General features: G+C 46.4%; 1 protein-coding gene across 3 annotated transcripts in view; it reads left to right on the top strand.

Annotated features, from left to right (window-relative positions):
• Positions 1 to 6,930: 6,930 nt before the first annotated feature.
• The window catches only part of TRANK1 (tetratricopeptide repeat and ankyrin repeat containing 1), a 52,339-nt gene continuing 44,927 nt past the window's right edge, over positions 6,931 to 14,342 (top strand). The window contains exons 1-3 of one of the 3 annotated variants that reach the window (XM_048950396.1): positions 7,046 to 7,062; positions 7,488 to 7,704; positions 8,743 to 8,894. The gene's annotated coding sequence lies outside the window, so the exon portion shown is untranslated. Of the gene's footprint in view, positions 7,063 to 7,487; positions 7,705 to 8,742; positions 8,895 to 14,342 lie in introns of all 3 variants that reach the window. The other 2 variants (XM_048950395.1, XM_048950394.1) reach the window with 2 other exon arrangements.

Below are 14,342 nucleotides of genomic sequence, written 5' to 3'. Positions count from 1 at the left end.
CTTGCTTATATGGAACATTTGTACGGACCTTAAAACATTCAGAGTTGCATTTCTTTGAAAAAAACATATCATTCTGCTATAGAAGCTGAAGGCAGACTAATCAACATGCATTAACATTAGCCTGGTAGCAATACTCCTACTGCTTGTACTCCAGAATAATGCAGGAAAGTCTGAGTGATACAGTTAATGTAGTTCCACAGCAGAATTTTCCTGCTACCTGCCCTCTTTCTTTGGCATCGTGCTCCCTCCTGCAGTGTCCCTCTGGGTCCCCATATGGACAGACCCCATTGTGTGAGGCAGGGAGGCTGCAAAGAGTGTCTCACACACACACACACACACACACACACACACACAGTGTCAAGGCTCTTCCCTGGGAGGAGCTGGGTGCTGCTCTTAGAGGTCATTTCCTCCTTTGTCTTAGAGACTGCTTGATTTTGTTTATGTACTCTTTTAGTGTAATCTGTGTAGGTAAACTTTCTCTTCCTTGGTTTTCAATTATTTAGTCTTCCTGTTCTTTCGTTTATAGCTAAACTCATCTAGCAAGACTCTACTCCTGTAATGACCACATGATTTTTGTTTTTGGGCTGGGACCCTGGCAGCATTCCATGTTTTGATTCTTGTAGCTCTCATGTGTTCCAGGACAACAGATAATGCAATCCATTCAAAAAAAAAAGGAAAGCTACACGTTGTCAATACAAACTATAGTAAACTAAACCAACCTGGCCACTGGAGAATTGCTTTCACTGCTAAAATAAAGTAAAATTAACTTAAGCCATCATAACCCAGGAAATTTTGTGACTGAATATATGCAAACTTTATTTTTCTTTCCAGTGGCAGCAATGGCATGATTCCATAGATTTTTCCAAGCTAACGATGATGCTGTTTTTTTTCTATATGATATTCTATTCATCTTCTCCTTTGAAGCAAACAAACAAACAAAAAAACCTGGTCCGGTTGGGAAGTATGAAACACAAGTCCCAGTTTCTTCCTTCCATTTTGTAACTTATTTTCTGTGTGACTGTTTTGCAGAGTATAAAACTTCCCCAGACTTCAGAGAGCATTCTGTGAGCTCTTGGTGCTTAAGTTCTGTACGATGGCATTCTGCTACTGCTCTGTGTGTCCTGGTTTTTTCTTCTGGATCTAGAACTGAAAGACCAGTTTTTCTAGCAGTCTCAGTTAGAAGGTTAAGACAAACATAAAATGACTACATTAACTCTTAAAAAGTGCTATATTAACTACATGGAATTATGATAAGCTACTGAAATTGAAGAATAAAAATATACATGAAATTATAGACAGTTGCCCTTACTGCAGAACTGGACTGCAGGGAGGAAGAATTGCTTTGTGCTTTTCTTTTGCAGCAAGTATTAGGGGTGTTTTAACTTAATTTTGATTGTGATTATTAGAGAATAAAAAAGGCCCAATTTGATTTTTCTCTGTAAGTTAAATACCTCCCAAGAATGGGCAAAATATATCAGAGATTTCAATGCCTTTCCTGTAGTAGAGGAATTAGCTCTTGATGGATATCTGATGCTGGGCCCAAGAGCTCTCTAATTGCCTCTGGAAGCCAACATCACGCTGCTGAACTTTTTAAGATGAAATTTAAATACAGATACATCAAAATGAGATATATCTTTCGTCTCCAGTCAGTGACCTGCATGCTGTAAAATTTAGAAATCCTATTTAAATACTTCTGTAACTGTATTCAATTACTAGGAAGGGCCCAGGGAATTTTTATCACCGCTATTTGCAGGCTGTTTCAATTTCTGTGACGGAAATTGAGATTAGCAGCAGCACAACGGACTTCAACCAGCTGAGAGCACATAGAGAATTTTGGATGCACCGATGTTTGCACCGCTGTGACGATGGTGTTGACAGCAGTATTTGAATAAACATAACATGTGGTTTGCATGCGGTTTACCTGCAGTGCTGTACTCTGCACAGGGTGCGTTGCAAAAGGCAGACATGGTGAAGAGAGCAGGAAGGGGAAAGAGAGGAAGAAGGGGGAAACTGTAAGAAGTGAAAAGAGGCTTTAGTGTGAGTAGAGGGCAAACGGGCTGCTGACGGCAATTTTCACTTTTGAGTTTCACTTTTGCAGAGCCCTTGCTTCAAATGACAAACGGAAACACAAACAAAAACCCCTAAGGTAAACAATGACATGCTCTATCAGAGGGAGCCCACGTGCTGCAGACGTGGCTGCTTTTCAGAGGATTCGTGTAATCAGAAGAGCACGGTGACCAGGGCACGGGCAGAGTTGCGGAAAAATTGCATCACATTTTGCAAAGACTTATGGGCCTTTTAGATAATAATACCCTCAGTTTGTAATTCAGAACTTGTTGCCTGCCTGTGCTATGGCTAAGCAGGTATATAAGCATGGGAGGATTAAAAGTACCGTGGAAAACTTGGTGAGATGTTTGAGTATGTAGTACTCAGGCATTAAAGTGATCCCTTTCACTTTTCAAGGTAATCAGAGTGTAACAGATTTCTTCTGTATAACTATATAAGCAAGGCATGGCTTTTTGCAAGATAAGGCTCTTCCCTTGACAAACTGAAATAGACACAAAACCAGTCTCCTTTTCGTCACTTCCTTCTTGGATTTAACACAACAGACATTTACATGAGTGGGAGAGGGCTGAGTATATCTCTCTATTAGGACTATGAAGGAGAAATCTTGCCAGCAACCACAGACCCAGGCAAAGGTCTAGACACTGCCTGAAGAAACAGTGGCAGCCAGAGGAAGCAACCTGCATGGATGGAGCTGAAGCAGGTGCCCTGGTGGCTGGATGCTTGTGGTTCTGCAGCAGCAGCCATGACAGCTGCACTGTGCCCCTGGGGTGGAGGGCTTGTGCTGGCTCTGTGGGATAGAGCCCTGGAGGATAGGTGGCAGAAGGTGTCCTTCTCCAGCCAGGTAGTAATCAGTGTCAGAAGCTTCTTTCGGAAGGTGGAATTGCTTAAGCGAAAAGGAGAAATTTGGGAAAGTTTATTTGCTTCTCTGCACCCATAACAGTGCCTGCTGTTGGCAGTAAAAACAAACACTTGCTGCTTAAAACTTGGCATGCTCTCATTACAAAAGCAAAGAAAGAAATCCCTGCCAATCTCGTCTGGATTGCAGCCAGGAGAAGAATGTTAGTTCTTAGAACAGAGTTGAGGTAGCTGTCCTGGTCAGCCCGTGCAGTTTCCTGACCATATTCCTGATGCACAAACATCTCTTAGCCTTTGGGCATCTCTTATGGGAGCATTCCTCTTCATCTCTGTCACCCCGGCTCACTCCTCTGTTTTTCATGGAGTAAGGCTCATTGCTTCTCTCTCTTGATAAGACCCCATCCGCTTTATATTCCTGTCCTAGAGTGTGGAATTGCAAAATATGCCAATTCGGAAGGGACTCACGAGGATCACTGAGTCCAACTCCTGGCTCCACGCAGGACTGCCCAAAATTCAAACTCTGTGTCTGAGAGCATTGTCCAAATGCTTCTGGAACTCTGGGGCTTGGGGCTGTGACCACTGCCCTGGGAAGCCTGTTCCAGATCTTGGCCATCCTCTGGTGTAGAACCTTTTTTAATAGCCAACCTGAATAAGGACATGTTCAGCTAGAGATGTGCTTCACCAGCTGATTTCTCACCTCCATGTTCTAAAGCAGCTGGTGGCCCTTTCCTACGGTTTCATGATTGGCTTTATGCAATCTGAGATATCTGTCTGCAAAAAAGGACTTTTTGCATTTCTGCATCACACCATCTGTATGTCTGCACCTTGTAATAACAGAATGGTTTGGAAGCACAGGGACATAAATATAAAATTACCAGAAGTAGAACTGAGGCAAACTTATGATTTACTTCAAAACAAAAGAACACAGAAGTGTGCATCTTTGTTTTGTTTTTCGCAGTATGATTCATCTGTGAGGACAAGCCCCATGTTTTTATTTGCTCTGTTGCCTCTGGCAGGTGACTGCCCTTTCTCCACATTCCTTCAGCTGCTGCTGCTGGGCAACTCAACAGTGCCAGCCTGTGCTATGAGCTCAGGGACTGCCTTTCCCCAGCATTCTCAGTTCTCTACTTTTCTCTCTTCCATTCTTCGCTCCAGTTCCCACTTGCTCAGCTACTTTCCCCCCTCAACATATGGATGGAGAGGACACGTACAGAAGAAGCACACACGTCTGTTGTTCCTCCTGCCCTCTTGTTGTCATCTGTTTCTGTCAGTTCCTCTTAAGTCTCATAGCAGAGAAGGCAGATAACTATTTGCCATACTAAACGAGTTTCATTTTCTTCCGCTATAATTTTAATGCCAGGCTGAAGTCCAGCTGAGATACATCCCTGGACCAGTCTTTCCATGCACAGCAGGCACAGGTGTTAGAGATTACATTGCTTTCCTAGCTGGATACACAGTGCTGGCTGTCACAGGACTCCAGTCCCAGCTAAGGATGTATTGTGCCACAACTGTTTTGCATGTATAAAGAATAACACCAGAAAATGGCTGCAGGCTGTGGAGGGAAAAAAAAACAAAACACCTTTGTATTGCAAAGAGCAGCAAGTATTTTGTGCGTCACAGACAACTGCTTGTACAGTAACACAGACCAGGAGGCCTCGGTGCACTAGCAGGCTTTCAGATGGTTTGCAAAAGGACCAGTCCCCATGATGCTGACGCAGGTAGAATTAAGCAGCCAGGCTTTTAGGAAATGGAGTAGCAGGAAGGGATAATAGGCAAGAAGGATTATACAGGAGAGACGTGAAGGGATTTTTCAGCAGTAGGCCAAGTAGAAGCAAAGTGATGAAATAGGTAGGTGTTTGCCATTGGTTGTATTGCATTATCCTCTACTGATTATGCGCTTAAGATTCCACTGCAATTCTTTTAAAGCTATCACACTGAAGTAATACTGATTCATCTGGGACAAGTTTTTGTCTCAGAAACAAATTAGGGTGCACATGGGTTCATCAGGAGCATCTACTACATCAGTTTGGAGATACCTGTCAAAATCAAACAAGCATCCTAAAGTAATCTCACTGATAGAAGCTGCAGTGTGGATACCTTCATGGAACCACACTCACACTGAAAACTTCAGCCCTTAGAGCTGCTGTAGCTGGAGGCATCACTTGTGAGCAGTGTACTTTCACTGACAGAAATGCAGGTACACAAGAAATGTATGTGTTTCCTGGGATGGTGTCAAGGATGGTGTGAGTGAGATGGGATACCTTGGTGAGCAATGTGTGGAATGATCTGTTTCTCACTTTCCCATCTAAAAAAAAAAATATTTTTCCCTTGGAAACATTTCCCAAGGTGTTTAGGAGCTGGGTAGAAAGTCTTTATGCATCATTATGTGCTGCCTTGCTGGATGTTATGAGCACCTCCACCCAGTACTCCTGTGCTGAAGCACCCATATCACCCCACGTGCCTGGTGGCTGCCCTGCCCTCTGGGCACGCAGATATGCAAAGCTGCCTCTGAAAATAAGCCCACACTTTTCAGTTTCTATTCCTTACATGCCTGTTCATAATCAGGAAATGCCATAATTTGCAGACTCAGACACTCATTGGCAGTGTGTATGTGGCAGGGACACAGCATGGGGAAATTACCTGACCTGCACAGGAGGAAAACACCCCAGGAGGAAGAATTGCAAGCTGCCAAGTTTCATTTGGAGAAACCCAAGTTTCGTTTTCTGTTTGGTGACGAGATTGACAAACAAGTCAGTGTCTAGCAGATAGACGTAGAAGAGGCTGTTGCCTGTGAGTGTTCAGGTCAGAGTCCCCTCTGAACAAAAAGGCAGCAGAACCAGCAGGATTCTTGAAGTGAAGCATCCTGTCAGTGACAACCAGAGGGAGCTTAGGGTTCAGTGGAATGCCAGGTGCATCAGTCCCAGTCAGCCAGTCCTTCCTCAGACATTTCTATCCCACCGACCCTTTTTAAGAACGAGCACTTTTGCTGCATAAGAACTGAAAAATCCCACCTGAGGACTTTTAGACCTGTTAGTAAACAAGTGCATGCAGGGGAGCTGCAGTTCTCCCACTGGGTATCCATGCTGCTCCAAAACAGCATTATTAGCAGTAGTGTTGACCACTTCTTTAAACAGTGGCTTTTCCCAGTATTTTGAGCATTCGGCATGGAGCAAAAGGAGAGCAGTGCCCATGCCAAGGTTGGCATTGCACCTGTTCCCTAGCCACTACATGGGCAGCTGGCAGATGCTTGGTCAGAAATTTGCGTGCAGACTGTGGCCATCGGTGAAATAGACCTGTGTAAGCGTTGTTCAAGGAGAGTAAGTTATTGTATGAACTTCGGTGAGGCCACACCGTAAGCACTGTGTCCACTTCTGGGCCTCACACTGCAAGGAGGGGTTTAATTCCATTCCTGGAATGTGTCCAGGGCACCAAATCTGATGGAGTGGAAAACAAGACCTGTGAGGGGCAGCTGAGGGAAGTGGGGCTGTTCAGTCTAGAGGAGGCTCAGGGCAGCTTACTGTGCTCTATCTGATGGGGCTGCAGCAAGGTGGGCACCAGTCTTTTTTGTCAGGTGACAAAAAGATGTGAGGCACCAGCCTCAGGTCGTGCCAGGAGATGTTTAGATTGGATACTGGGAATCATTTCTTCACAGAAACGGTGGTGAGGGCTTGGAACACACGCTGCCAAGGAGGTGGTGGGTCCCCATCCCTGGAGGTGGTTCAGAGTCATGTGGACGTGGTGTTTAGGGACACGTTTTAGCGGTGGGCTTGGCAGTATCGTGTGCTGGTTGGACGTGGTTATTTGACATTGTTTCATGAAGCGTTAATCATTTGTTTATCGATTTCTTTGCCTGCGTGAGGAGCCCACGAGAACCTCGCGGTAGCGCAGACGAGGCGCGCGGCGCTGGGCTCCCCACACGCAGCCCCGCCGGTTCGCGCCTCAGTGCCGCCCCTCGGCGCTCCGCCAACGTCCGCGCGGCTCGCGAGGCCCGGGCCCGGTGTCTCCCGGTTTCGATTCCCGCGGGCGGCCCCGGGTGACGCGATGCTCAGGGAGGGGCGTGGGGCGGGGCCGCGACACCGCCGTGTTTTGGGGCGGCAGCGGGCTCGCAGCCCGAGGGCTTCGGCGCTCGGCGGCGGGCGGGTAAGTGCCCACGGTCCGCGTCCGCAGCGATGCGGCATCGCCTGCCCCGCGCCCGCACCGTGCGGGGCTGGAGCTCCAGCGGCGGTCGGGGCGGGCGCCGCACGGCTCTGCGTGCGTGGTACGGCCCTGCACCGCTTCGTGCATCGCGTGGCCCTGCGCGGCTTTGCGTGCCTTGCACGGCTCCGCTTGCGTCTCGCGGGGAGAAGCTCCCCGGGGGCGGCGTCGCGCCGCGCTGGGGCCGCCCGAACTCGGCTTGAACCCGCCGGGGGGCTGCCGCGGCCGGAGCGGGGCCGTAGTTCCCGGATGAGGGGTGGCCGTGCGGGGTGGAAGCCTGCCGGGCGGTGCGTGGGGCGGCCGGAGGGGAGGCGGGGTGCGTTCGTGCTGCTCCTGCCCTGCAGCTGGATGTGCCTCCGGCCTTCCTGCAGCAGTCCTGCACGGAGGAGCGGGGGGCGATGCGTGCTGCTGAAAGGGAAGAGCTTCCGTGTGGCCCCCCGGCTGAGCGTTGTCTTCAGTGGTTTTGGATCCTTTCTCCGGAGAGCAGTGCTGTGTTTGAGGTCGTGGAATGGTCACTTAGAAGCAGACTTGTTCATCTGAGAGGGAGCTGGAGCACCGTGTGCGCTTCAGAAGAACAAAACCCAAAAGGTCTGTTACCTTTTTATTTAGTGCCTGATTTACAGAAAATTAACCTCAGGTTGGTGACATGATTTTAGTGCAAATGGGAACAGGCTTTGCATTGTCAAGAAAACATGCAAAGAGGAGTGTTTCTTACCAGAGCTTTTACCTGTGTGCAATTAAACATGCCAAGTGTGAGCTGCAAACTGCACAGGCTTGAAGACTTTGCTGTTAGGGAAATCTTGCTGGTTTTTTTGGTTTGTTTTTTTTTTGGTTAGTTTTCAGTTTTTATTCTCCTTTCCAGATGTTTTGCTATCTTGAACTGATCTAGAGCCCATTTGTTACCATTGCTTTCTTACTGGGTCGTCACTGTTTGATGACAGGAACATCATCAGGCTGAGTAAACAAGAGCAGCAGTGTAAATACCTCCCTCTTGGACTGGGTTAGGGCTGGTGTAGCAGAGCTGGATGGTGGATTTTGCGGTTGTTGTTTCAGGCCATAGGAAGTGAGATTAACTATTTCCACTGCTCTGTGAATTTGTGTTATTGTTTGCAAAACAGTGATGACACCTAGATAGAATGTTGGATGTGTTTTCAGTGTGAGTATATAAAATGGGAGCTGCAGGTCCTGAGTTTGTTAAAGTAGTGCGAGTTTGTAAATATTTGTATGTATTCACTGTGTTTTTCCAGAAAGCACAACTCCGCCTTTGCCGTATTTACCACCCTTTCTCTGAGGTGTAATTTGTTACTGATAGATTACAAAGAGGGGAAGGACCATTTGAAACTGAAAGAAAAAATTCTGTTTTGTTTCACTTAGCAAAACAAGGTTTGCTGGGGAGCAAAGCCAAGCCCAACACCACTGCCAACTGCAAGGCAGCCTTCAAAGAGGGGCATTTCCCATGTGCTAGACTGCAAGGGAAGGAGGAAGAGTGCTGAGAGCACCCTAAATCAAGGATGATAGGGCATGGCTATGTTTGAAGACCTTTGTTGCTGGATTGGCCAGCAACACGTGAAGGTCTTGCCTGCAAGCTGAGAGATGCAGTTCTTCTGTCAGTGGCTTTTTTTCCAGGAGCTTTCCCAAACTGAGATGCAGTCCTGATGATATGAAGATACCGTATGGGATTAAGGATGGACCCAGGAAATTTGGACTGTAGAGAGCCAGCCTGCAAGGACTATGCAGTGCAGCTAATGGATATGAAGCTCTGATTCCACAGAGAGCAGGTGCAGAGCTGCTGTCCTGGTGTGCCTGTCTTGCATCTTGGGACAAAAATTGGAAAATGTTGTCTTGTTCTGGTAGCATGCTTTTGATTGCTGTTGCCTTGCCATGTTTAAATCATAGAATCCTTAGAGCTGGAAGGGACCTCTGAAGGCCACGTATTCCAATTCCTCCGCAGTGAACAGGGTTACCACAGTTAGATCAGGTTGCCGAGAGCCTTATCCAGCCTTGTCTTGAAAGTCTCCAAGGATGGGGCGTCAACATTACTGGGCAACCTGTTTCAGTTCCTCACCACTCTCACTGTATAAGGCTTTTTCCCTATATCTAACCTGAATCTACCCTCTTTGAGCTTGAATATTGCTTCCTGGCATAGTGCCTATCCTGCATGCGTATCAGCCACAAATCTAGCCTCTTGAGGATTCACTGGTAACACTTTAGCAGCAACCTTATGTTTAGATTTTTTAAGTTGCTGCAAGGCAGCAGGCTGACTCTGTGGTTGGGCTGGGCTTGGTCCTTTTTTTGGTGGCCCTGCTGCTGGTTGTGCTTCTGAAGAGAGCTGAGCTGTGAGCAGGGCTGGCTACGTGCGCTTGGTGTGTGAGGAGCTGGAGTTATCAGTCAGCTGGGCTTAGTTATGAGTAATAATTGCTTTATAACAGTGTGCGTAAACAGAAACCGGTGCTCAGCATTATCTGGAAGAAGAGGACCTCAGGAGGTTTTTGTGGCTAGCCCTGCCCAGAGCAGGGCCCTGGAGCAGTGTGTGAGTCTGTCTGCTTGTGTTTGTCTTCAGCTTCCCTCATTTCACCCAGGCCTTGCACACATCTGCTGCTTATCTGCTCTGTACACAGCATTCGAGATAGTAACGGAACATCGAGACGTCTGTGCTAATTGTACCCCAGTATGTGGTGTGCATGTGCCACAGGTCAATAAGTCTGTGCCCTACAGTCAGCAATTTGATCCAGAACCTGGAGAAAGCTCAGTGCAAGCTGGTCAGGGACGTTTCATCTAGCTCAGGCACCAGCAACTGCTTAATATCTCAAGAGCAAAACTGTTGGGGTGAAAAGTCTCACAGCTAACTTTCCAGATACAGGCATAGCACTTGTGTGTGAGACGTGGTGCTAAATGTGGCAATAGCACATGGGTTTGGTGGGTTTGTAGAATTACAGAATGGCTTGGTTTGGAAAGGACCCTAAAACCAGCCCAGTTTCGACCCCTTTCCATAGGCAGGGCTGTCACCCACCAGACCAGGCTGCCCAGGGCCCCATCCAACCTGGACTTCAGCATGTCCAAGGGTGGGGCAGCCACAGTTTCTCTGGGCAGCCTGTGCCACTGTCTCACCACTGTTGTAGTGAAGAATTTCCTCTAGGACTGCTGGTTTTGTCTGGATTCTTGGTACAGACCTAGAAAGGTAACTGTTTGCAAGTTGTTGTTTTGCATTGCAGAGTGAGAAGGTGTTTTACTTTCTGAATGAAACAGTTTGAAAGGAGCAGCTTCTCCAAGATGAGCTGATATTTGGCAAGGGTTAGAAACAGCCCGTATGAGATACTGCCAGAACACTGGATTAAAATGTCTCAGTATCCACAAATATCAGTATGACATTTTCCAGTCCAAATAGATCCTTGAGAATGGCCCTGCCAAAATCTCATCTCTTTCTCTTCTTCCACATGAGTTCTCTTAATATGTCCACTTAGGCCTTGTAACTTCAAACCCGTTCATATTGCTTGCAGAAATCGTGTGTTTTATCTCTGCCACTTTTCCAAGGCTTCCTCTCAAAGCACAGACTGTTTCAAGACTTTTTGTTTGCCATTTCAGTACGAGATGGAAAAGCAAAGCTGCCATATGAAGTATTTTTCTGCTTTTCACTCTGAGAGAGGTAGTGCATGCATTCAAGGTAGACTTCTCTAACCTGGCTACTAGGCAGGTAATGGGTGCCTAGAGGCTGCCTGGTGAGGAAACACGGACTCCTTGAACGTTGGTGAAATGTGCATTATGGAAAGTGGTTGTGCCTCAAGAATAAAAACATTGTAAGACAGGGTAACACCATAGGATTGAGACTTGTAGGCTTGACCTCCAGTACCAACAATAATTAAAAGCCTTGCTGTGTAGAAACTTCCTCTTTTCCTCTATAAACAAGCACTTGCTGCACTGGCTGGGATGGAGTTAATTCACTACCAACGTGGATTCTTGGTAGTGGCTGGCAGGGTGCTGTGTTTTAGGTCTGTGACCAAAACAATGCTGATGGCACACCACTGTTTTAGCTGTTGCTAAAGCAGTGTTTGCACAGCATCAGGGCTTTCTCTGTTCCTCCCTTTGTCCTCCAATGAATAGATTTGGGGGTGCACAAGACTTTGGGAGGGGAAACAAACAGGCAGATAACACCAAGGGGATAAGCTGTGCTGTACCACGTCAAGCTCAATGATAAAATGTGAGAGGAGGGGTTTAGGAGGTTTTGTCTCTTAGAGCATGTAAACTGGATGGAGATGGAACAAGTGAGCTGCTCAGGTTCACTTTCAGATTTATGAAGTTTTCAGAAAGCACAAGGTGGCCTCTTGGAAGCAGTGTAAGGACCACCACATTTTTCAAGGATGAAAAATCAGTTTTGTGGCAGAGCGTTTGGGTTTTGAAGCTTATCTATTGAAGCAAGAGGAATCACACTTAGCTCTGTAAGCCCCCAAACAGTCCCGCTTTTGAGGACAGTCTGATTGAAGCAGTTCAGTGGGGTGTAGAGCACTGTGGTAACTCAAGAGTGGAGTAAATGGGCGTTTTGCACACTGGCAGTATGCTGGGTTTAACCTGGCAGGCAGCTGAATGCCACGCAGCTCACTCCTCCCTCAGAGGGATGGGGGAGAGCACTGAGAAGTGCAAGAACTTGTGGTAGGAGATAAGGACAGTTACTAAACTGAAAAGAAAGAAAGAAGAAAAAAGACCAACCACGCAAACTAAAACTCTAATCACAACAAAAAGTGCCCAAAGGAAGTGATGCACAGTGCAGTTATTCACCGCCCACTGACCAATGCCCAGCCAGCAGCCCCACGGCCAGCTCCCCCAGTTTTGTTACTCAGCACAAGAACATATGGCATAGAATATGCCTTTTGGCCAGTCTGGGTTATTTGTTACAGTCCTGTCCTCTCCCAGCTCCTTGTCCCCCAGCCCCTCACTGGCAGGACAGTACAAATTGCTGGAATGCCCTTGGCTTTGTGCGGTGCTGCTCAGCACCAGCTGAAACATGGCTGTGTTATCTACACCGTTTTTCTCCTCAATCCAAATCACAGCATCATATCAGGCACTATGAAGAAAAATTAACCCTATCCCAGCAAAAAGCAGGGCACAACAGTAGAAGTTGGAGCTGATTGTGATTTAACTCCATAATCTTGTGTTGCAGTTCCTCAAGTGTAAGGGGATGTGCTCCATTTTGCTGCCACAGCCATTCTAGTGGTTTCAGGAGCCGTACAAAAAAGTTAACGGGTGGCAAGTTGTCATTTTTGTTCTTGGTATTCCGTATCATAACGTCATGTAGTGCACTGGAAGTTAAAGAGCCAGTGCTCCAGTTCTGTGGATCATGGATAGTTGTGGGCATACCTGTCTCAGAAGAGAAGAACTACATCTCCCGGAGGACTGTTCACTCTTCTGTTTCTGTTGTCTGTTCAGAGGGAGAGATAAAACTGTAAATCACGAGACACTCCTTTTCCCTTCTTGATCATCTCAGCAGCACGTGTGCTCCCTCGCTGTCTCATCTTTAGCATTAGAGTAAGGCCTTCTGTTTTTGGATGCTCTCTTTCTCATTTTATTTGATTTATTAGCTTCAATTCTAATTATATTGTATCATAGCGTGTTATCTTGCATTCCGAGATCATGTTTAGTGAATCAGTTTGTTTCTCAGATCATTGCCGCTGTTTTGTTTTTAGACCCATCTTCCTACCCTTTCCCCCCTTCCCCTTTCCTGGGTTGTGGGTCCATAGGTCCCCTGCCCCACCACTCACAGAACTGGGCCGAACCAGCCTGTAAACCATTGCTGTTTTGAGAATGCAGGCATAGCCCACGTTGGCTGGGAAAAGACATTCTTTCAGAACAAACCTCTCTCTGCTTTCAGAGAGTTTCATTAGAAATCTTATCAGTACTGCAGGTCCTGTACTGAAAACATGGCCTTGAAAGTGCAGGCAGACTGCCAGTATTCTGGGATATTTGTAAACTTTTTGGGTGCTGCTAGCTTGCTTCTGTAAAGAGAGAAAAAAAAATGCTTTCTCTTCTAAAACTGTTCTTCAAGGGATTGCATTCCATAAGTTTTTCTCTTTTAATGCTCAGAACATGCTGGGCCCTAATTTAAGTTTGCCACTCTGCTCTGTGGAGCCATAGGTATGTAGAGTCTACTGCAAACACTGATGGAAATATGTACCTGGTATCTGCATACAGTGTGGCATACAGCTCTAGAAGGAGTTGCTAATTCCACAGAACTTGTGATTTTTAAGCAGGCTCCTGGTCTGTCCTTTGAATCCTTTATGCAGTTTTTGAATGCTCCTCTGATCACGCTGTCAATCTCCCTAAATTCATCATTCCCTAAGTTCATCATTTCAGTCAGTATTTGTATTTATCGTATTTTGAGGAAGCCCTCCCCAAAACCAGAGGATACTGAATGGCAGGGAGTGTGGAGAGGCTTGGGAGAGACTGTAGAGAGATGGACATCTTTGGTGTCATGGAACCCCTACTTTTGGAAAGGAACCTTTCTTACCAAAGCAAAGTCTTTTATTAGTTATGTTCGGATGCATTTGTGGTCCAGGCATTTCTCTTTCCTTGTGCCAATGGGAGGCATAGGAATGGGTGGCATTTTTGTTCAATGCTAGCCACACTCAACACTGAGCACTAGATGTCAGTCTTCTGTTTTTTGAGTTAAAGCTGTGTATGCTTCAAGAAAATGTTAGGCAATAGCAAGACGTACTGTGTTAGTCAGCACAGCAGTTCTTCTAGGTAATTTACTTACATGTCAGATTTGCATGTCTGTGCATCTCTTGGGTACTGTTGCTAAAGCCTTCAGCAGGCATCCCAGTGATTTAAATGGCCTGTGGTTCGGGGTTTTGGCTGGTGAGCTGGAAAAGCATGGGAATATGTGTTGTGCTGGAAATCTGCTCTGAATGGGGAGGTTCTTATTTAATCTTCTGAGGGTGTAAAAAAAAAAAAAAAGATGGAACTATATTTTAGCATTTGTTTTTTATTTCCTCCTTTTTTATTTTTCCCCTTAAATAATGTTCATACTATGCAGTGTCCAGAAGACCCACATAAGCTATGAGAACACTTGACTTGCTGTCTCGTAAGGAGCGTTTTGAAACTCTATATTATATGCACGTGGTTCAATGAAGTGATGATTTAATTTGCATGGCATAATTGTCATAATTACTCCTCCAGTACTGCCTTGTCATCATACCTCCCCTGACCTTGCATAGATGGAACCTTTTATTAGTCAG

Source organism: Lagopus muta, chromosome 7 (assembly GCF_023343835.1).
Source record: "Lagopus muta isolate bLagMut1 chromosome 7, bLagMut1 primary, whole genome shotgun sequence".
NCBI lineage: Eukaryota > Metazoa > Chordata > Aves > Galliformes > Phasianidae > Lagopus > Lagopus muta.
This window is presented reverse-complemented; position numbering and strand designations above follow the sequence as displayed.